The sequence below is a fragment of the Maniola jurtina genome, chromosome 10, assembly GCF_905333055.1.
Source record: "Maniola jurtina chromosome 10, ilManJurt1.1, whole genome shotgun sequence".
Classification (NCBI taxonomy): domain Eukaryota; kingdom Metazoa; phylum Arthropoda; class Insecta; order Lepidoptera; family Nymphalidae; genus Maniola; species Maniola jurtina.
The window spans coordinates 9502144-9527769 of NC_060038.1; the positions used below are offsets into that span (position 1 = coordinate 9502144).

General features: G+C 36.4%; 1 protein-coding gene and 1 long non-coding RNA gene across 5 annotated transcripts in view; both read left to right on the forward strand.

The window, feature by feature from the left end:
- Nucleotides 1-25626, forward strand: part of LOC123869164 (homeobox protein abdominal-A homolog) — a 57021-nt gene that overhangs the window by 19560 nt on the left and 11835 nt on the right. The window lies entirely within an intron of this gene.
- Nucleotides 15776-23379, forward strand: LOC123869170. Its single transcript, XR_006796827.1, has 3 exons — nucleotides 15776-15848; nucleotides 18360-18364; nucleotides 23356-23379. It is a non-coding gene; the product is annotated as an uncharacterized LOC123869170 (long non-coding RNA).

Consider the following 25626-nt stretch of genomic DNA (forward strand, 5'->3'; position numbering starts at 1 on the left):
CATAATCTACCACACTAACCAAGAGCGATCGACAGGCTTCACACATCATTGAGAACATTAGAGAAACATTCAGGTATGTAAGTTTCCTAACGACGTTTTCCATTACCGTTAAAGTAAATAATATTTAAGTAATTAGTTAAAACACACTTAGGCACCTACTTGCCTAGCTGCGAAGCGCTAGAGCTTATACCTGTACAATGTACATACCTATATTATTATACATAGTTTTTATCATCATTACTCATCTTGTTGATCTTTGGATATACTTAGGTGCCTAAGTACCTTCTTTCCATACTAGAAATAACATTGCGTAGGCTTTAAAGTTAAATGAAATGTTAAATAAATAAACATGCCATCCAATTAAGACGCCGTTAAAGTATTTAATTACTGCAAATATGTAATTAAAATGTGACTTTATTGTAGACGAATTAATTGAAAGGATTTGACGCTCTCCTTTTGCGGTAACCGACCGAACTCATTGTGGCTTGTTTTAAATGAAAATACCAGTTCTTTACTTGCCAGCGTAGGCATCGTAATATCTTTATCTAAAGAGTTGATATTAAAAAAGTGAAACTCGGTGCTACCATAGTGAATTAAATTATAAACTAGTTCAACAATAAAGGCTGCTCCACACAATTTAAACTTTTTTCGGACCGAACTGCGGACGTATAAGTACCAACTTACTGTAGGTACCTACCTACTGCTAGCAAAAATATGGAAAGCTGGTACTTTAACACGTTTCCTATCTTTTAAATGAGACTTTTATCGACCTGAAATCATCTTCACGATAAGAAAACCACGAGACAGGAAAATAGTCGACATTTTTTTCCTTCTATAGAATGGCGGTCGCTTGAAGGGGCCATGACGTCACAAACAGGTCGAAGCTTCCACTATCGTTTTCCGCTGTATTTTGTACCACCATTTATAGATACATTAAATTAGTAATACCTAACTGTAATTGATTGACGCCACAGAACGAACTAAAATAGTTTTTTTAAATAAAATTCTACGATCATATTTACGCAAATATTAAAAGAAGTACTAACTTACTTTTCTAAGTTTTCACGAATGTTACGTATGTTAATAGTTAGGTAGGTACTTAATACCTACTTTACGAATTTAATTTGGGTGAAGATAATTGAGAAATACTTAAATCTTTTAAGTAAGTATAGGTACTTACGTACGTCTCATTTGGATATTAAGTATTTACTAAAAAACTTTCGCAACAATTAGCTTAGTATTTATCGATATATTTCATGCTGGAATACCTATGGGATAAAATAAACTAAACTTTTAATTTATGTCTATAGTTTCTAGTCAGCGAATATCTCCGAGTAATTAAAAGCTGTACGATACAAGCATGAATTTTTTATTTACCACATACCTAGCTACTGCAGGTATTAGCATACTTCTTAGTACCCGACCGGATACGCAAGATAAATGTCATAATAATATTTACATATTGTACACTTGCTTATTCGAATGCGCAAGCTTTCAACAGCGCAAATATTTTAAGTCGGCTACATTGTGAAACAAGATATCATTGATAAATAATTATTTTTCAGAAGAAGCAAAAACTGCTTAGGCACGTTAAGAACTTAACAGGGCTCTCTCCGTCACTCGTTTCCACTCGTTTCATACAATCGTAGTTCCAATTTCATTTGAATATTAAGCAACCAAAGTCCATGAAATTTTGCAGACATATTCTAGAAACTAATATCTGTGTCTGTGGTGTTTTAGATTTTTCTAAAAATATGTAGTTTTAAAATTACAGGGGCTCAAAGATTTGTATGAAATTTTTAAGACCGCGTAACTTTGAAACCGAATATTTTAACAGAAATCTGGAAAACTACAGACATAGATATTCGTTTCTAGAATATGTCTGCAAAATTTCATTCACTTTCGTTGCTTGATATTCAAATGAAATTGGAACTACGATTGTATGAAACGAGTGGAAACGAGTGACGGAGAGAGCCCTCTTAAGTTTTAAAAAAATAATGAAAGCATGTTTAATATAGAAAGCTCGTCATTATTTAGTTCTATCTATACCTAAATACTCACTTACCTACCTACCATATGGTCTTTGAATTCACTTTCAGTAATATTTTGATCAATATAGCTGTGCTACTTAGGCATATAGGTAAACGGGGCAGAATCTGAGGGTTAGTCATATTGTAGGCAAGGCATTGGTTTGTGCATTCGTTATGGACGCGCATCGACTGAGACAAAACACATCCCTCGGCTACCATACCTGCTAAGTAAAGATCCTACTGCTAACTAAAAACTAGCTAACAATCAATTTTCGTATTGAAAACTGTCAAAGAGGGTTAGGACGTGTCTACCCTATCAACAAATCTATCTAACAGTTTGCTGGCTATGTTTAAAGTTCAATCAACTAGAGGGTAGTAGCAAAACTTATTTGCACACATACCATTCCATAAGATAACCTTACCAACAACCTATCTATCTAAGAAAAAGCATCTGCATAAATCAGTTAAATCGTAAAAATTGCCTTTACCATTTTCGAATAACAGCAGTCGGATAAAGAAGGCCTGCTACTCAAAAGGTGTCAAATCTGAAATTGTAATCGAGCCATAAAATCTACCCGATTGATATAATTTTAAATAATTGTCATGGCAGCCCTTGGTACTCGGGCGGTGTAGCGTAATGCATGTCAGGATCCAAGGGGATCTTCGCAGCTTAGGGTGTAGGGACAGGGTGCGTCTGACATTGAAGTAGTGCCAATAACGGTGGTATAAATAGAAGGGGCCGGCGCTACGAAGGGCGTTACAGCCGTACGAGATCAGAATATTTTGTTAGTTCGCCTGATATCGCATCCTAAGCAATGGATTACAATGCGGGAAGGTTCGCCGATACCGATCCGTGCCTGATCAATTGCGAACGCGATACAATTTATAAGCTGCTCGTGCGAATTGATGCTCGCTTTAACTGACTACCTGTGCAATATTGTACTTTTATTACCTAATAAATTTTAATGAGATTTATTTACCTTGGAAGCCATAGTTCCTGCTAAGTGATGTCTAATGGATTATTTAAAATCGAGACTGTTCCTACCATTAAAACCCTGCAACAGACAACAGTCGCTATTCTCTCCTTTTAATATTACTATCAAACCTAGTACTTAAGACAAATACTAATAAGGTTGATTCAAATTCTTCTCAAGAATTCATGTGAACCATAAATTTCACGAAGCTATTAAAAAGTTCTGGTTTGCTTATCCATAGGTATTATTATGATTCACTTAGCTGACTCAATGCGCAACTAAGGATTTAGGTACAAGGTAAATTCGATACCTATATTGGAACCATACCTACTAAGTATGTTAGACAATTCACAAAATAACGGGATGAAGTGACATTGTTTTTAAAGTGTCCAGGTCCAAAAATGGAGATGGGCAGAGCATGTCTATACTTAGGACCAAAGATGACTAACGGACTAGTTTACTACTTGAATGGAGACCACGAACCGGAAAAAGAAACGTTTGAAAGCATTCATCTCATTGGTCTGATAATATCACCAAGGTTGAGGGAAAAATTGGAAGAAACGTCGTCTAAGAAGAATGGTGTAAGGAGGCATAAGTCCAATAATGAATAAGTAAAGGTTGTTAAAGAAGACGATTTTGTTGGACCAAAAACGAAGATCGATACGGAATCATCAATCGTACAAGTACAAGTAAGAAATATCCTAAACCGAATGTTTATACTTGACCAGCTATAACAAAGGTGGTATTAACACCGTAAGATGCAATAAAGGCTATAAATTCTCCCCTAAAAAAGTCGAACACCCTCGAAGAAAAAAATGACCAGGATAAATTGGAATAGCAGTGGCAACCTATAAAACATTCAGTTTATGGGGTGTATATTTACATTCGGGAGATATCGATGTGGGAATACTGATAGGTATTCATCTATTACTATGGCAGAGGGACAATATGCCACCATTGTTTTCACATGTGGTTACTAATAATATGATAAAATCTTACTTTCCCCTCCTAAAATCAAATTATTTTTCGATATTCTGTTAGGTTTAGAGTTGAATGTAATTTCGATAGATTTTCTAATTTCATCTTTCCATGTTTCATGAAGTTTTAGTTTCCCAACGATTTCACATTCATGCATTTAAAAATTACATTAGTAATATTATAAAATGTAATATGTAACATAAATATTACCTATGTACTCTCCCGTTAAAAGAACTACCTAATCCCCCCCTGAAATAGTGTGAAATATCATCTTCATCATTATTATAAGCAACTCATCGCCAGCCCACTATTGCGCACGGGTATCCTCTAAGAATGAGAAGAATATTGAAAAAAAAAACCTTTGAGAATATATTGAAAATGGAAACTTCAATGTTTGCTACTAGATGTCACTACCAGTCAACAAACCGCATCTGCAAACTGAAAATATTTTCAGAAGCCGCATCGTCGTAGAAGTGAACTGTCTAGTGGTAAAGGCAAGCTCATGTTTCGATTGCCGGAGAGATGCAAGCTCAAATCCAGTACCGCAACTTTTGATACAGGCATTAAAAAAATTGAGAAGTTTTAAAACATTTCTGAGTTGGTATTCTTAGTTTTTGTAATAATTATGGATTTCAACGGTGTACTTAAATTTAAATTACCTACATAAAACTTATCCTTATAAAAACAATCTAATTAATTGAAATCATAAATATCTATATTGTGTGCGCTGTGCAAACAGAGTATGCTGGTATATGAGATTAAAAGAGCACTTAGGTTAAATTATACCTACTGAACGAAAACACCAGCGTATTTCAACCGTTCATTACGTGAATAAAAGTTTCAGCCTTCAGGTTTGCTAACAAGATTACAGGGCCATTTTCATTAAGGCTAGTTGAATAAGGGTGTTAATTGATTAGCTATACCTAGTAGTATTCACTACCTATACCTACTGATAGGGGGTCGTGGACCAACTCTTAATGGTAGATCGCCCGGAGTCCTGCTAGCCGGAATAAGTGCTTAACGAGGCAACTTTATTCGATCACAGTAGGTACTTACTCCTACCTACTTAAATGTGAAGTGTGTATGTTTGATGGTTTGATATTTCCCAGAGGTCATAGAATTCAGCCAACGCAGGTTGTCTAAAATCAAGTTGCCAACTTGTCTAAAATCTCGTCCGGAGGTGATACCATTGTTTATCACTATGACTACCTAAAGACTTCGTATTTGTTGGGGCTAATCTCAAAAATCACTGTATGAATTTTCATACAATTTTCACTTATAGAAAGAGGAATGTTATAGGTAATAGTTACTTATGAACATTTTGCAAAAAATATTACTGCAAATTACCTAAGTCGGAAAAAATCGTTCTATGTGAGAGCATTCGTGCTTCTGCGTAAAATAGTTGAAGTTACACGAAAACAATGTAGGTAGTGCAATAGTTCCTCGCAAACAACCCGTGCGAAACCAAGCTGGGTCAGTATAGTAGGTATTAATATGAAACAGGCGCAAACACCCTTTAAATTCTGGCTTAAGTTTAGTCTGCGCACAACGTTACGGGAACAGCGTCGCTACCAAATAAAATGTTTAGGGTCATTTTGGCCGACAACGAGCAAAACCAGCTCCCAAATGCCGATAGACCAATTTTACCCTCCGCCCCTCGGGAAACTCTATAGGTACACGGCTATCATAAATTTTTGGCCGCAAATTTGTAATCCTATCTTTTTACCCCGGGCGGCGGCGTGGGGGCAAACATTAACATAACTGTACGCAGGGCAATTTACCTCGTTGGTTTATGGATATAGCTACGTAGCCACCTACCCAATAGAAATGTCCCTTTTAATTTAGATCTTTGTTTTAAATGGTTTTAATTCAACTCACCTTTGCTACCAGATATAAATATTTATTGATTGTTTACCTAAATTAAAAAGGAAAAGAAGTCTCTTTTGAATGACAGGATCTAAAACTGAAAATTTAACTTAATTTATACATATTATATTAATTATTAGCTGACATCCTTTCAGTCCCACACTCGCACCTCTGACTTATCGGAGTTAGGTAGGTAATTAAATATCACTTGCTTTAATTGTGAAGGAAAACATCACGAGGGACCCTGCATGCCTGAGAGTTCTCAAAGGTATTTTAAGTCTGCCAAGTCCAAAATGGTGGACTACGGCCTAAACGCTATCTGTCAGAGACCTGTGCATTGTAATTGGCCGGTGATGGATTACTGCATAGGGTTCTACGATATACAATAGAAAAAAACTGTCCATCAAATCACAAGCTTCCAGATTCTGGAATCTAGACCCAGTGGTTTAGCTACTTAGTTTCTCTTTTTGTATGTTTATATAGATTTGCTGTGTTCAATAATAATCAACCACGAAACAGTGTAATGGAAGGTTTCTGCTCGAGCTGGATTAATTTTTAATTATAATTGCACCGTAGCAAATGGCGGCTGCTCAGTGAAGACGCAGCCTGAATGCGTGAGAGGCGCGATTTAATCGCTGGCCTTATAACGAGGGCTGAGAGGGGGATATTAAACGCATTCCTGAGTTATAAGGGCTGTATAATTGCGCAGTTATGTACCGTTTATTAAAATACCTATAGAATTATAACACTTCATATTAGTATTCAGAAATACATTCATAATATATCTAGGTACGTATTCTGTTTTAGTCATATTAGGCACGTGGCAAAAAGGAGATGGATAAAGGTGGATGGATTGTATGAAAGAGGTTATGCATGTAGGTAAAATGCATGAACGGATGACGGAAGCGAATGGAAGAAGACATAGGCCGACTACCGACCCCGCATACCTACCTACTTAGCGTGGATCAAGGACTTGAAGAAGATGGTTGTTATACTCAAAAACCGAAATATGCCCTGCCTTACCTAGACCAGACCAAATTCTTATATTAAAGAATATATAAATTCTAAGAATCGATCAAAAGTTCGATTATAAGTGTGTGTACTAATTATATGTTTGTGTGTGCAATAAATTTTCCAAAAAAAAGTTCGCTAGGCAAAAGGTTTGGCTTTTGAACAAAGCCCTCGCCATTGCTGAAGACGAGGTTTGCTTGGGAAAATCTAGGCGTTTCAGCTTTAAACTTGACACTACCTACTTATAGAGTTTGCTGGCAGCTTATCTCGCTTGGTTTGTCTTTATTATTTGTCTTAAAAGGATTTTTGCGCTTGTCCATTAGGGATAAAAGTTGCATGTGGAAGGAAAGCTGCTAAGCCAAAAACAATTTTGACTGTGCACACAAACGTGCAACTCCAACGGGATCGATAGTTACATTCTCCATCGCTGTACGACACTCACACAAGCGTAAAGCTCGGGTTCTGTGCTTCCACCGTGATATATTTTCTACTTGAAAAACCTTGAAAGTTTTCCTAGAGCTTAAATCCTTCTTATACCTTATTGTTTTACTTCTTTTAAATGGTTATAGGTATAAGTATAGAACTTAAGAAATATTATTATATAGAAATAAGAATAAGAAATATTATTATTATATTATATACAGGCTATTATAGTCTTACATCGGAATTCATAGTCAAGATAGGGGCTTCTTTTAGAGGACGATTCAAACGACATGTGTTATATTCGACCTTTATGCAATGCATTAAGGTTGTGTATGACAGATGTCGTCTGAATCGTCCTCTAAAGAAAACAATATCTTGACTGTGAATTCCAGTATTCATTCAATAAAAAGACACGGGGGCATTACTTACACGTAGAACTTCCAAAAAAAAATTATGTGTCAACTGTCAGTTAAAAAAATTATCTGTCACTTTCATGTTAAGAACAGACATACCTTCAGGATGTTTTATACCTATCCCGGATATACAAAGGTATTGTACGGGATTTTCAAAAACCTGTCCACGCAAACGAAGTCGCGAGCAAAAGCTAGTTGTCTATAAAGAGAAGCATGTAAAATAAGGGTCCAATAATTTAGATGGTGTCTCTATGACACATAATTTAGCCGTAACGTAGTTTACAAGCACGTTAGGGCACATGCCTTCGTCGTTCGACGCTTAAGGGCACATAACACCCTTGGAATAGAGCACTTGTAATTAAAACGCTCTAAACGGACAATTATGTAGTAGGTATAGCAACGTCTCTAGAGAAAGATTTAGCTGTTCTCGTCAGTACATTCGCTAGTTCATGGCTTTTAATATTTACAAAGTAGGTACACTGACATAATTCAAAGGTACCTACCTGTTTAAACTTAACAATTTAAGTCAAAGGGTTGAACTCTAACTTAAATTGTCTTATTACTATTACATTGTGACGATTTATCATGCCATAAAGATGTCGTTTATAGAGCTACTCTTCCTACGGTTTTCAAAATCAAAACAAAAATTCATTTCTTTCATGTAAGTAGTAGATGTGTATTGAGTCTTATGCTATGTCTGTAACCCTACCACGGTTAGGAATGACTATTCTACTGAGAAGAGCCGGCAATAATCTCAGCAATAGGGATGATGACTACTAGTCAAATCAGCGACTTTTTATCAAACGTCAAAACGGTCGCTTAGTAAGGGAGCTTGTATGAAATTCACAGATGTGACGTCATGACATTTAACGTAATTTGACGTACTTTTTTAGTTAATCTATAATCTAAAATGGCTAGCAAACTTAAAACAGCATCGAATGTGGATTTAACGCATTTTGGAATACACTATATTTACTAATTAATAAGAAATATTTTTTTTTTTGACACAGTCATCCTTTACTCTAACATGAAACAATTCACTACACCATCTTGTCGGCAACTGAAAGCTCTGCTGCTAGCTTCCACGCTACCTTAATTTTATGAGATTGTATCGTACCGCCAAAATATTGCCACAAAAACTGATAGTCATTGGAATTCAAAGGTGCTAGAATGGCGTCCGGAAAGCCCAGCGCTGGCCCCACTAGGTTGACAGACGATAAATACTACTTATTAGTCAAATCAAAGCGAACCGCTGAATTCGGTGGCGCAGTATCTTGGCTGTGGAAGTCCCTACAAGAAACTATACCCAGCTGTTTAGACCTTTTGATTGACGATGATGATGATAATGCCCACATGTCACTTTGACTTCACTTAATAAATCGCAATTTATTGGGGTCAGGTTAAATTTTTAATTTTGGCAATCCAATCAGCTTACTGCTTAGGCAGTTACTTTATAATGATTGCACATTGCATCCGTCCGAGCCCGTATATGTTCCAATTAAAGGAATTTATGCGAGCTGATACATAATCCATAAATAACGTCGTTGAATTAATAAGCGCACAATAGGGCAACTAACGAGCGCTGTTGGAGGCCAGTGTTGCCAGCGGTGTATTAAATTTGCATGTTAGCAGCTTCTACTGCGCCGTTATACCTACCCCTTGCCCCGCCTTGGCTGTAAATGAATGCAGTGGACGCCATTTTGGTCAGCATTAAGCAAGGGTGGATTAAGTGCAGCTGTCATATTATTAGACGTAATACCATGTATAATACTCCTGTCATATTGATATTTTGATAATCAGTGCAGGAATGCGAGCTCAATGATTTGAGAGACTGGTATAGTGACGAGTACGCCAAAACAAGTGTCCACATTTTTTTGGTTCAATGCATTGATCCTAAACACTGGCCCATTGAATAACTAGGCATAGATTCCAGAAGAAGACTTTTTCGGATAGTAAGGTCTAGTAACTAATACCTAGGTACGTATCTGTTGTAAAGTTTCATGCCTGTATTACTAATTGACATACTTTAAGCTTTCTGATAACTTTTCTCAAACATTTATAATGCCTCGAAACCTACTCTCTGAATAGCAGTAGCACTGCTTTGCTGTACCTGTTTGATACATTTTACAATTACGAAAACCAGTTTGGTACTTATAATTTAAGCTTTCAAACGTGAGCGAGTAAAAATAATATCCAGAACCATTTTCAGAGGATTAAAGCGGCAATTCCTGTGCAAAAATCCTACCTAGATACTGTTTTACATTAGGGAGTCTATTCTACAAAGCATTTGCGCCGAGAGTGGGGCGGAGTATTATAAAATATAACAACAATGTTCCTCCCTTTGTTTTTTAAAAACGTATCAGGTACAGCAGAATGGGGCGCGAGCTTCGGTAAGTATTCAAATTTGCCAGCCTGTGGGGGAACCTAATTTGTTTTAAATTACGTTACGATATTGCACAGGGAATAAAATATTACAGATATAAACAGAGAGGGTTGGCATAAAATATTAGTCGGGTTTAATGTTTAATTATGCTATCTTATGTACATATATCTACCTAATACAGTAGAAGGTCATGTTTATTCTATTCATTTTTCTTAAGGCATAAAGTACTTATTTTTCTATCACCCGATATCCACACGTTAATTGAGGAATACAGACAGATTTCCTTAACTTCCAAAATTATTCGATAAATATTGTAAAACCGGACCAGATAGATAAAATTTACAAGATAGAGATCAAAAAGAAATAAAATTACTTACTAGGTTAGATGGTAGTAGGATTAAAGCTATTATTGTATAATGGAGCTTTATGATAAAAAAAATCGTAGATAATATTACCCAAAAACGCAAAAGCTAAGTTGATACAAAATGTATATTTTATTTCATTATATTACCATTATAATTCGTAGATTATAATTAGTATTTAGAAAGAGAGTATTAGGTAATCTTAACCTTTTTATCGCATAAAATGTTAAAGATAAAACAAATCTTTTACCGTGACTTTTACAACCACATTTAGACAGGCGTCCAAACACTTGCGTAGTAATTTATTTAGGCAGGTGCATCTTTTACTATCATATTTGAAGATACGAAACAAAACAATAAAAAAACTATCACACCAAGGAATCCGGAAAAAACTTATTCACAATAAACGAATTGAAGCGAAACGGGGACGTTAATAAAGATATAATAATAAATATTCCAAGAAAACCTTTCGGGATTCGAATCAAGCTGAGGGTAGGAAAATTGCGAGAGTCCCTGAGGAGGTGCGGGGAACGACAGCTGGAGCCTAATGTCTTTTCTATTTATCTGCGATCGGGAAAACGCGAGTATGTAGATAGATATGTCATAACATAACGTATATTACGATTCCCTAATACATCACGTCACACATCTCACTTTGCACAGATGTGCAAATGTATTAACTATGGATTTATGATTTACTTTAGTTTCTTATTAAATATGGATTGTTATAACATAATGGAATCGCAATCCATTTACCGAATGATACATCTTTGAATGAATCACCAAAGGCTATACCTAGCTGAAGCAACCGACATATTATATACTTATCAGATAGATATATCTATGTATGACGACTTAAAACTCATGTGACCCCGGTCTAGTTTCGAACTCGTCCGGGGTCCTTATTCAATGGTTTTCTGGTCGCGAAAGGAGACAGGAGCTGAGATCTATAAGTAGAGTGCACTGAGTGCACTTTGATCTTGTTCAGACTTAAGACACTGTTGAAACGAGATACTATATCAACTATCAACATACGAGTACATTATCTGATTGAAATTAGGATTTAAGTCGATTTGATTTCGAGAACATAATCCGGATTTTTATGATTTATAAGCACTAAAGCAATATAACAAGCGCAAAACGAATTAATTCCCATTGGATTGCTCACAAACTGACATTGCGTAAGCGATGACAATCTCAGTTTTATGATGGCGACCTCGTAAATGTCTATTAATATGAATGGGCTCCAATTACTTTTATGATTCGCGTTTTGTTGAGAATCGCTCTAAAAAAAAATTTACGATCTTGCGCGCCCCCCATCTGCTTGACTTTATGTCTGTGGGATGTAGGGACCTACTGTTGTAGAGTTGAAGCGTGGACAATCGCCAGCTAAAGCAGATGTTACACGATCTAAAACATGTCTATTCATTTCAGGGTATAGTACTTAATACCCTAGATTGTATCTGTACAATCCAGGATAGATATTATACCCTGAATTACAGTAGATGCCTACTAACAGAAAAAATTCTATAACGAACCTAAATATAATTGTAATCCATAGTCATAGTCATTATTTATAGTAGACTAGGTGGTGCCCGCGACTTCCTCCGCGTGAGTTTCGTTTTGTTGAAACTCCCGTGGGAACTCTGATTTTTCAGGATAAAAAGTAGCCTGTGTCCTTTTCTGGGATGCAAACGATGTCTGTATTACAATTTATGACTATGAAAAGCAAACAGATAGACAGATTATATAGACAGAGGCACTTTCACATTTACCTTTAAGTAGTATTACTCAGTAAGTAGGTATAACTATCCAGGTACAATCTTTTCTTTTCGACATGGCAATAAAAGCATGCGCGTGCCGATGCCAATATCACTGTTATCAAGAATATCTCAACGATCTTAAACAAATCCCTCTTTTTCTGAAATCTCACTTGGAATCGACTAAGATTAAGTAACTTGTTCTGAAAATGGGAATCCCGATCTTTGACATCTTTATCCAATTTACTTCGAAAGCCGAAATATTCAGGGTAAGGAAATATGTACCTACCTACATACGTTATACCATTTTAATTGCCCCCGATTGAAGATTTAAGATACTAAAACCTTCAACATTAACATAAACGCTTCAAGTTTAAGGAATTAGGGATAATAACTACTTACTGGAGGTAATATTTAGGTAAATGTGAGCGTTTGATTCAATTATTTACAACCGTCTCGATGGAGTTACGGTAACAACCAAGATTCTTCTGAACTTGCGAACAGTTTAATGTTAGTTTATTCGTCATATTTGTTAACTTATCTAATTTATGGGCGAATTTAAGGTCAGCGATCATAATAATTCGTTACCCACAGCGTTACCAAAAATACAAAAGTAATAAATACCTGCCTCAGGTGCAAAGCGCGCTCAGAAATGACTCATGAGTCATGACTTACTCGGTCTGAATTGTACCCAACGGCATCGTACCCAATGTCATTTATAGGCTATCAAACGCGTAAAACAAACAAAATCGACATCGGAGCATCTGAAACGTACAATAATACCCATTCAGTGAATCAGAATGCGTTGATTTGAATGAATATAGCCCAATAACGGAATGCCGACTTCCTGTAGTCTGTGCCAGCGGGCCGGTGCGTCTATCAAATCATATGACCCGTTGAATGCGTCTTACTCCACTTTTATCGGTCGTATCAGTCATAAAATGCTAATGAACGAGCGTTTTGGACCAAACATCCGAGCGCGATATTCATATGACGGTATAAAACGTAACCCGAAGTCGACACTTCGTTGGAAACGTAATCGTAATCGTTGCGCTTTCAAAACATGTCGGTAACCCGACCGCGTCTCAATGGCTTAGATAGCGCGATGTTTTTAAAAGCTCTTTTATTGTGCCACTGATATCCTAACAAACCCTGTTTGCAAACTTGATTTTCAACCTACAAAGTTATGAACGCTATAGGGTCAAAACATTATAATAGGTATGGGGTTATCAGTAGGTACCTAAGTCATTTAGTATTCAGTTGTGGGAAATTTCATTGGATTGCACATTATTAAATCTTTAGAGCCAAAGGCAGAATTGATACGTTGCGAAACGTACATTCGAAATTTAGGGCGACGTCGGCTCAGCTGCTTTCGCTGTCAGAAAAATTAGACAATTCACCAATGTTGAAATGGCTAGGCCTTTCCTACCGAGAAGAACCAGAAAGAAACTTCGCAAAGAAAAATGTATAAGGTTAGCATATTAATGTAAGCTCTTCTGTGGCTAGTTGGGTATACGTTCAGTTATTTCAGCCGCTAACTTCCAAGTGGCACGGTACAATGTCATTTAGATTAGCTCACATCTGGTTACATTTCTGTTTTTAGGTTAATTGGTAACATTGGGATAGGTCAGGTTACCGGCACCGCTATGCCGCTAATAGATAACAAACACTACGTAAAATGTTTATTGACCTATAGTGTACCTACCGGTTTTATATTTTGATAATGATTTTAAAAGGCTTATAACATTTTATTAGCATCGATGATTTTCGTTGTAATATTTAGTTTTTTTGAGTTACCTACCGGTAATTCCTTTGGATATGATATTATGGTGCCTACGAAAAATATTTCTATAAGGTACATATCAGAAAATATAATTAAATAAATATTAGATAACTCTTTGAATAATCATAGGATTTACTTGCTCTTCTTCTACTACTTCTAAAATATACATAATAAAAATACCTACTTGTAAACAATATGTACCTAAGTAGTATTGAATTAGATGTTAATTAGTAGATGACCTTTGGAAAGAGCTTGTGTTTGGAGTTTCTCTACGTAGGAAAAAATGAGGTGATACATAGGAGAACCAGACAAACCAATATAGCTAACGGGTTGCGAAGCTGAAGTAGCAATGGACAGGGCAGTTGGCACATAGTTCGAAAAATAGAAGTTGGGGTCCCAAGATGAGAAAGCACTGTGTCCGAAGATTATGTTGCCACACAAACGAGTGGCAGGTTAGTGCATAGCAGGTAGGGATACAAGTAGTGCTCAATTATGTAATAGATAAGTATATTTCCTTGTTCTTATGCCTTAGCTGTTTTAAATTACATAAATTAACCTTCTGCCACTCCAGCACATCTAACACGACAATAAAGCCTGTAAAATATCCATCAATGTCGGCTGAACAATATAGTTATTCCAAAATGGTATGTGACACATAATACTGAGCGTAACAGCTTTTTTTTGTGACGCTGAGTGCGCGTTATCGGTGAGTGATGTTCTCAAAAATAAAACGTCCCTTGTCAAGAGAACGTACGACCGCTTAACATTAATATATTATCAAAATAATCTCTAAAGTCGTGCATACATTGTTAAGGTAAGGGTTCCTTGGTGCGTGCAAACGTAACACATACACGCCTGCATACTCTAACTATAATCCCAGCGTTAGTATAACGTATAATATCTTTGCGTTTGTGAGCACCAGACAACCAAGTCAACAATTTTCCAAACAACCAGGTCAACAGATAGTACTATTCGACTGGAGCGTTTGTCCTTTGTATACCTAACAGGTATCTAGTGCTACGCATTACATTCATACACAGCAAGGAGTCTCAACCTAAGGCCTGGTTACCCAAGAGGAGATGAGCGGAGATTATAATTGTTGTATTTAGCAGACCAGTTAGATTATTGATAGATGATGTGATAATTGTTTCAAGTCTCAATAATTTAATTTGGGTACCTGTTGATTACATCTTCGCTCCTTTGCGCTTTGTTGGACCTCGAGCTTTAAGGTATATTTTTGCTCCCTATATCGACAGGGAAGCGGGAGATCGAGACTTTTAGGAAATTATTTTTGGAACGTACCTAATTAGTAGTGACTACAAAAAGTTAACTGTATCGTTGTCTTAGTTGCACGTCTTAAAGTTCTTGCTCTCAAAACACACCTTTAAATCTCCTCATTCGGCTAACTTAAACAAAGAAAGCTCACAAAAATAATAGGTATCGAATAGGAAATGAAGTACACACTTAGCTAGGCAATTTAAAGTTTTAAACATCCTGTCGTAGCACACGTGGTACCTATACCTACCTAAGTACTTGTATAAATATTGATGAGAAGAAAGAAATTGAAACTTGAGCCAATTTGTTTCCGGACATTAGAGATGCCGCTAGAGATTTCGTAGAACGAAATTGGGTTGATGTTTGTAATTAATCCGAGTTTTAGTTTACAGTACAGCATAATCACATAATATTTATATGAATCATTTATAGCAACAACGTCCGGGGGGATTAAAACTTCCGTGGGAACTCTTTTCCGGTGTAAAAAGAAACCTACGTAGGTCTCCAAGTCGTTAACTAAGTATAACCATGCAAAATATTACGTCAATCCGTTGCTCCGTTGCCCCGTGATTGTAGAACAAACCAAGAAAGTATACTTTCGCATTTGTAATAATATGTATCTATTATGTTTGGTGATAGAAAACAAGGTAGCGATAAAATTATTTGATAAAGTACCTACCTATTCACATACATACTACTTTTAAGAAAGTAAGTGGATGGACATTTATATGACAATGGCTTTTACAAAATCTTACTTAACGAAGTCCTTATCTGTACTAATAAAATATATTAAATGTATTATAGAAGCAGGCGTTATTTTGCGGAAGTCCATGATATACAAGGATGATACAAAAGCTTAATTTGCTATAATCCGCCAAACCAACGAAATCTGTATGATAGGTACGCAGCACCACACAAATTCCAACACCACTCGACGCGCATTTCGCCCCGACACCGGAGCATCCTCAGGAGATGTAGACCTCACAATGTCTAATTGCAAAGTAACTAATAAAATAAATATAACAAAAAACAATCGTTAAAATAATGACCGCCAAGCATGCCAATGGAAACTTTTTGCGTGTTTTGAGTTCTGACACAAACTGACCAGTTATCAAAATTAGATTTAGAAAAAATTGCAAAATTAAACGCGTCCCCGCGCATTTCATTCACGTTAATGTTTGTGTGTGCATTTTCATTGCCCATTTCGGCCATGTTATGTTGCGATGCGAGATGCAGAACCCGTTTGGCCGCTACTGAGAGCTTTTATGTGCACGACAATGATCTACAACGCCTTTTGAAAGATACGTAGGTACGTGCTCCGAGCGATATGCGCTTGCGTTTTCCTGCTATGAAGGACCTGTGGGGCACTTCCGTATGCAATTTTCACACATTTTTGAGGTTTTGCTGTTACTCATGTTTCACTTCACCTTGTTACGAGTTACGACATTATTCGCCGAGTTTTTGCATAGATACCTACCGTAATTATTATAAAACACAAAACATTTAGACTGGCAAAATTCGAGAAAAATGAGCTGTTTTTTTATTGCTGTAAATTATCTTATTGTCAGATTAAAGCCTGCAGCTGCCATGGTCATAAGCATTAATTAATAAATTATTATCTTATCATTAACCCATCACTACCCTACTGGCTACTATGTGCTACTACTGAGCACCACTCTCCTTCTCATGTCAGACTTCACTCGCCTTTGAGGATATTACCTATGGAGAACTCTCGGGCAAGCGGTTTTCCTCACGATGTTTTCTTCATCATTAGATATTGCTTAAAAGTTAAATCGCACATCACTCTGAAAAGATAGAGGTGCGTGCACAGAATCGAACCCTGGACCCCTCGAATAAGAGGCTGACGTCTTAACCCCGAGGCCATCACCACTTAATGTACAGTTGTATTAAAGCTTAATTGTTTTAATTAATGTGAAGTTATTAAAGCTATAACTAGCTACTTGACTGCCGTTCCTCGGTAGGAAATAAAATGAAAAGTTAATAAGTACTTTTTGCTCGCTGACTTTTAATTAACTACATAGAAATGTACACATAGAAATTTTCATTAATTGGCAAACACTGTGACAGCGGTCCATAAGATAGTATAGTATGTACCTAAGGATATTATGCACCTTGCATGCGTGCTCATGAAATTATAAAATAAGTAGGTAATGTAAAGTGTTATTAATTATTAATAATCGCTTAAAACGTAATATTACAACGACTTTGTGTAAAGAGTTTTTAGCTAATACAACAGTCCATGTGTGTTTACTTTTGTTAGGTACGTACTTAGGTACCTATAGGAAAACAAGCAATCTCATAAAAAGGCCTCTAAAAATTTGTCTGCAACTCTCATTTCACGAAATACTTAGGTAGAGACTGTACATACTTTCGGCTTTAGGTACCTTCTAGATAGGTAGGTACACGGCTTCAGTAGTCAAACTTAAAGCCGCGGATATACCTGGCTGTAAGCTTTACTCACGTACATAAGTAGCTTACATGATTAACTTACGAATAAAACGATAGTAATTAATGAAAACTGAAAACTGGTAGGATATATCCGACTGTCCCCTATGCAGCTTACATGATTAACTTACGACAATGTACTTAAAACGATAGTAATTAATGAAAACTGAAAACTGGTAGGATATATCCGACTGTCCCCTATGCAGCTTACATGATTAACTTACGACAATGTACTTACGACATTTACATTAGTTTTATTGACATGCAATTCATTACGTAGGCTACTGACATGGCATGAGTGAAACTTACAGGTGTAATCATGGCCTAAGAGCGCCATACCTACGGTAAGATTGTGTCTACTCCAGCTCCTTGAGACTTCTGTATAAAATGTTTCTTCCTGTTTTAATTAATTGCTTACAGGCGCACACACTTTTTTAATCCTTCATGTCACTTATACCTAGTAGGTAGCTAAAACCAACTGAAACGTAGACTAATTATTTATATATTTTATTAAGAAAACCAACAGCTTACTGTACGTACCTATACCTACTAAATTTAATAGGCTTTTATATCATTAAAATTTTAGATAGGTATATCCCGTTAAAAATTTGAAATAGGCAGGTAGTAGGTACAAGCAAACGTGTAGTAGAAAAATAAAAAAATCTCATACTCCCAAGTTGTTAAGATATCCTTTAAATACCCTCGGTGACCTTATGATTCGCTGTGGTTTCTTTTTTTGGCTTGATTCATTACATTCTTTAATTGCCTTTGTCGGCGAACTTTAATAGCAGGGTCCGTACTGACCGCGGCAGACTCATTACAGCGCAGTTCGCGTAGGTCTACCTATTACGCTATTTTTAATTGGGATACGTTTTTACCTCGGACGATACACGTTGTTATCCGCAGACTGGGCACGCAAAGCAATGCCTCACGAAGCTCACGAGACTATAATAACGACAACGGATGCTGCTAAATATAATAGCTCGTATTAAAAGTCGGCCAATGTATAGGTTCAAGAAAGAAAAACCTTAATTTGCTATAACCCGCTTTTCAGCAGATTATAGCAAATTAAGGTTTTTAATCCTTGGATATCATGAACTTCCGCAAAGTAACATCTACTTCTATACAACAATCTACCTATCTACCTATGGAACCGTACACAAAACTGCGATGCGACGCGATGCGAATTCGCAACGCAGAAAGTAGCGACACGAATTGCTGCGATACGATTTCTTGCGGCAAGGCAGGCGTCGATGCACAGCCTAAATGGCGGGTGTTCGTAACCTGTGGCAGTAGGTTCCTGTTATGACATTAAGTGCCTAGGCAGTAGGCATCCACTTGGAAAGGATTTTTGGAAATTCCACCCCGAGAGGATTACCTAAATTGGAGATGAAAGTTTGTATTCTTGGTACTTATTTGGGTTTTGGGGCAAAAATTAAAAAAAGGTGTCTCAGAAGTTTTGAAAATTCGGCAACCGCACAATTTTCAAAAATTCCACTTGAAAGAAGTCGGGGATCGTCAGCTAGTGTTTTTTAAAGACACAATTGTATGAACTTTGTCTATATCGAGTTTTATATCTTTGGTTACTGCCTCAAAGCTAGGACGGAAATCGTATCGTATCGTAACGTAAATCAGTAGAAGCCATGAGCTACAGTTTTTCTTGTCGGATAGTTAGGCATTAGTCATATTAAAGCATTGGCTACCTGCCATCAAACCATCTTAAAGCAATATAAAAGCACAATAACCCTAAAAAATCAATAATGGCTGTCTCAAAGTGAGTTACTTACGAATTCAAATGATTAAACTCAACATAATGGAAACATTGAGACTAATTAAATCGAATATTATGTGTCATTTGCGATATCATATGACCTTATTATCTTGGATAGAGTCATCAATTTCAATAATAGTTGTCGTAACGCTCTGAATGTATAAAGCTTATATTATGCTGCATAATAAATGGCGTTTTATGGCCACAATATAGGTAGGTAGGTGAACCATGGATGAATTTCAAATCGGGATTGTCTCCATTTTTACTTGCGTGGTATCATCTATTGCCACGCAGCCATCTAGTTTCAACAGACAACGTTTCAGTAAGTAATTCAAAAGAAAAGTTTACATAAGCTTGATTAAATTAAAAATTCTTTATCAGAATATTCTATTCTTCTTTCTTTGCAACGTCTTCCATTGCTAAGGGTCATTGGTAGTGATTCTTTTAAAGATAAGTGCTTCCCCGTCCACTTCTTAACATTTATGTACGAATAAAGAAATAAAAAATTGAGGATTAAAAAATGATGTAGCTGAAGATGCTACATCTTTATGGTCAGCATATTTTAGCTTTGTCATTCAAATGTGGTATGTTTTAAGCCACTAAGGGGGCCTAACCATTGAAGTAGAGGGGAGATATGTTAGTACCAAACAGATTAATTAAAAGCTGAGGAGAAAACGTTTTCAACATCGACCATGATAAACATACATAACCAAGATGAAACCACGCAGTATTGATTCAATATAACGTAACGGCTGCTATGAATGGTATAGCGCCTTTACTTTAAACAACATTTTATTCTACTTTCGATTTCAAAATTATGGTAGTCCTATGTGCAATCTGCGATTAAGTGACCACTGTGTTCAGGATAGACGCATGTTATGTATTTATAATTGGCCCATTGATTACTCTAATGCATTTCCTTATCAGTTGAAGGATAACAAACGTTTATTTAATAGGATGGTAGATACTTCTATTTTAACATTATGCTTACTGTGTAAATGATTTTGAACTGTTTGTAATTAGGACAATTGCATCTATGTTAATGGTTTGTTCAGTACCTAGCTAAATCTGGTAGATATAGATATTTAGCTATCTATTGGGCGTGAGTGATAAGTAGATAACAAAGTTAAAAAAATATTTTTGACCTATTTGTTACTTAATAATAGGTAGGTACGTCGACCATTTAAAACAAATTTACAAAAGGCATAACTTTGGCGTCTATTTTAATTATGAAAAGTATTTTTTACTCTTAGGTATGTAGGGACTCTCTTCTAGGCAGGAGTAGAGTGGAACAGGGATTTTTGATAACAACTTAAACTCAGTTTTATATACTTTGGTTACATTATGGTTGAAATTGGTATGCTGAATATAAAACACGGAAGAGACTCAAAGGATGCGTGCTGCCGCCGTTATGCCGAACTCAATGGTCATTGGCCGAACTAGGTAAATAGGTAAAGCTTAGTTTGTTATTATAATATGCCTCGGCAGTCAGCCCACTTCACTCTGCGGGTGTGCGTTGTGTCTTATATGGCTTGACATTAACTTTATTTGTGGCAAAACACTTTTTGTACAAAACTAAGGTGGTTTACGTAAAAGGGAAAACCCAAACTGAAATCACTTTATAATTAAATAATAAAGATAATAGTAATCTACTTTTTCTAATCATTATGCAAAAAATATTTCAAAAGGTTGAAGAAGCTTTTTACCTTTAGTATCTCAAAAGCTATAAATTCCACTAATCTTCTACTTTGGAGCGTACCTACTGTCTCTTCATTTCCACTTAGGTATAGTATTTTAAAATAAACAGAGCTTTTGTACCTACCTAAATCCTTTCAGTATACTTTTAAACTATATAAACAGTTAGTGTGTGCCAGTTTTAGTTTACAGATTGTGTACTTACAACAGCATTAGCCACATTTAAAAATCAGGCATGCTTCTATACAAATATTGACGCGCTCGCGCCCTTGAGACATTCAAAGTAAAAAAACCGGCCAAGTTTGAGTTAGACTCGCGCACTGAGGGTTCCGTACTCTGGTATTTTTCCAAAATTTTGCACGATAAATCAAAAACTATACATAAAAATAAAAATCTGTTGAATGTACAGATATGTTTTCAGATTTATTCCTGTAATTGTGTTTCATGATTCTAGGTCAACGGGAAGTATGGGTTTCTTGACAGACAGACAGGCAAACAGACAGACAACGAGGTGATCCTATAAGGGTTCCGTTTTTCCTTTTGAGGTACGGAACCCTAAAAAAAAGTACATACTCAGTATTTAGTACTCACTGAAACATTTTTAAGGTTCCGTACCTGAACCGTGCACCCACAGCGGGACCCTACTACTAATCCTCCGCTGCCCGTCCATCCGACTATTCGGTCCGTCTGTCTATCGGTCAGTGTGCTGTAGCTCATGAACCTTATCTATATTACGGTAGAGTGTTGAAATTTTCACAAAATGTGCCTGTATTTCTTATCACTGCTACCTATGACAACAAATTTAATAAAAAAATCAAAATGGCCGCCAAGAAAATTTTAATATGTAATTAAAAAGTGTTATTCCTTCTACGATGGTAGGTACGGAACCCGTCGTGTGCGAGTTAAACTCGTACTTGATTTTTAGGGTTTCATACCTCAAAAGAAAATAAGAAACCCTCATAGGATGACTATGTTGACTGTCTGTGTGTTTGTCTGTCTGTCTGTTGTGTCTGTTAAGAATACCTATAGGATAAGTACTTACCTACTTCACGTTAACCTAGAATCATGAAATTTAGCAGGTAGGTATTATTATAGCTCAAGAAAAGGGAAAAATCCGAAAACCGTGAATTTGAAATTACATATAGGTACCTACCAGTGTTAGGTTAACTTACTTATAATATCTTGTACGATGACTGTACGGAACCTTTCGTGCGCGTGTCCGACTCGCACTTGAATGATTTTTTATTTTAAAATTTGACCCACTTGGCCTGACATTTTTAGGTCGTGTTATTGCATCACCTGTTGATTTTTCAATTATTATGAATATCTACAGATAAAAGTAACATAATATTTATCAGCAGATATAATAATTTATCATGTTTATTTTAAACTACAACTAAATACTAAGGACTGCCAAAATATCTTCAGGGGACGATTGGTATTTGGACAAGAATAAACTCATGAGACGATTCAGATTTCAGATGTAGGTACGCTATGCCTAGAGTTATAATTATTCATACCTACCTACTAGCATCGCCATATTATGACGCTTTTGAACTTTTCACTTTGAACTTTCTACATAAAATAGAAGTATTCTTTTTATGTACCTAAAACTGTTTTCTAGATCAACGGGAAGTACCTTATAGGTTTTCTTGACAACACACAATAGATGGACAGACAGACAGACAACAAAGTGATTCTATTAGGGTCCCTATTTTTATTTTGAGGAACGGAAACCTAAAATTTTTTGGAACTCAATTTATTGTACTTTAGGTACTTATCAAGCAACTTGCTTCCACATTTTGAACCCTATGAAACTGGTGGGGAAATACGTAAGTATATAATGTAGGTATTTTGATACCTACATACCTAGTAGATAGATAATGCCCACTAAGTACTTCGTCCGCGTGGATTTAGGCTTTTTTTAAAAATCTCAGGGGAACTTATCAATTTTCGGGATAAAAAGTAGCAAGCTATCGCTGTACCAAATAGATGATGCCCAGCACTTCCTTCATCCAGGACGAATTAGGTTTTTTAATACCCCGTAGGAACTCTGTTTTCCTTGACAAAAGTAACCTATATCCATCCCCGGTGCAAGCTATCTCTTTACGCAATTTAATCAAAATCGGCTAAACAGATGGGTCGTGAAAAGCTAGCAGATAGAGGAACAAACATACTTTCGCATTTATGCTAGGTATTAGAACGTATGGATTGAGAGTCAATCCACTACAACTTTCAAAATCATTAAATTTGTTCAATGTCTCTACCGCAATCCTGTAGTAGAATGTAAAAGCCGTTGACCCGCCGCGCTGTGCACTAAATCAGGTTGTCTGCAGTTGTTAGTTCGTTTGAGACTCCGCGCCACGTTATTGGCTTTGCCTACAATACCAGCGTGGAGAGCCTTATGCAGTATGGCTGAAAGCTTTATGCAGTAGGGCTGAGAGATGCCATTTACTAGAGCATGCAGTGCCCTTCTTTAATTCATCCTGACTGGTGTCTCTTATAGTCATAAAAACTGTTTTAATGTCTGTAGGTACCACAATCTTGTAGTAGAATGTAAAATCCGTTGACCCGCTGCGCTGTGCACTAAATCAGGTTGTCTGCAGTTGTTAGTTCGTTTGAGACTCCGCGCCACGTTATTAGCTTTGCCTACAATACCAGCGTGGAGAGCCTTATGCAGTATGGCTGAAAGCTTTATGCAGTAGGGCTGAGAGATGCCATTTACTAGAGCATGCAGTGCCCTTCTTTAATTCATCCTGACTGGTGTCTCTTATAGTCATAAAAACTGTTTTAATGTCTGTAGGTACCACAATCTTGTAGTAGAATGTAAAATCCGTTGACCCGCTGCGCTGTGCACTAAATCAGGTTGTCTGCAGTTGTTAGTTCGTTTGAGACTCCGCGCCACGTTATTAGCTTTGCCTACAATACCAGCGTGGAGAGCCTTATGCAGTATGGCTGAAAGCTTTATGCAGTAGGGCTGAGAGATGCCATTTACTAGAGCATGCAGTGCCCTTCTTTAATTCATCCTGACTGGTGTCACTTATAGTCATAAAAACTGTTTTAATGTCTGTAGGTACCACAATCTTGTAGTAGAATGTAAAATCCGTTGACCCGCTGCGCTGTGCACTAAATCAGGTTGTCTGCAGTTGTTAGTTCGTTTGAGACTCCGCGCCACGTTATTAGCTTTGCATACAATACCAGTGTGGAGAGTCTTATGCAGTAGGGCTGAGCGCTTTATGCAGTAGGGTTGAGAGATGCCATTTACTAGAGCATGCAATGCCCTTCTTTACCTCATCCTAACTGGTATCACTTATAGTGATAAAAACTGTTTCAATGTCTCTACCACAATCCTGTAGTAGAACTTAAAAGCCGTTGACCCGCTGCGCTGTGCACTAAATCAGGTTGTCTGCAGTTGTTAGTTCGTGTGAGACTCCGCGCCACGTTATTAGCTTTGCCTACAATACCAGTGTGGAGAGATTTATGCAGTTGGGCTGAGAGATGCCATTTACTAGAGCGTGCGATTTCCCTCTTTGTTTCTCATCCTCATTCATTCTGACTGATTTCACTAGTCGTACTTTTGTCACTCAGTTAGTAAATTGGTGTTGCATTTATTTTGAAATATATGACGTAAATTATAATTATCACCATTACAAAAATCAAAAAAAAAGGTGCAGTTTATCTACTTTAAAATAATAAAATATAAAACTTGGAATATCAAATCTTGAACTTGACTAATATTAGAAGTAAATGCGAAAATATTTTTATTGGTTTTTTGTATGGATATTGGATATGGTTAGGTAATGAGATGGTATGGTTAGGTTAGGTAAAGATCTGGAAAGTTACATAGAGTACTTTTTATTCTAGATTTAAGAGTGACTAGGTATCCACGAGATTTTTTTAAATCCATGTAATAAGCGTTTAACGTTTTTGTAATTATTTTTGCAGTAGGTATTTTTCACGACGCCGGATACAGTATAAAACTTTGCTCTTCTAGTAATTAGACATCTCTCCGTAAGTGAGCTGCTACAGTAATATACATTATAATAACCATTACCTTTTACTCTGAAATAGGATATTTAAAGTTAGTCCTGCTGGCTGCTATCGCTTCATGAACATAACTCATTCAAGCACGGTAATTGCGCTCGTCATTTACAAATAGCACTACTTAGAGTCAGTTTGAAATTGTAAATAGAAAGTTTTAAGTACTAACTAAGATAATAGTATATCAGTTTAACAATAACTTTCTAATTGATAAATTTGTGTAAGTAAGTATATCAAAATAAATCAATAGGTAGATAAGTACCCAATAACTTTCAAATTGATAAATTTGTGTACCTATATCAAAATAAATCAATAGGTAGGTACCGAAATGAACCGTTTATTTTTTTCAGAATATTGTTAGTTACAACATTATTAGATACTAGCCGATGCCCGCG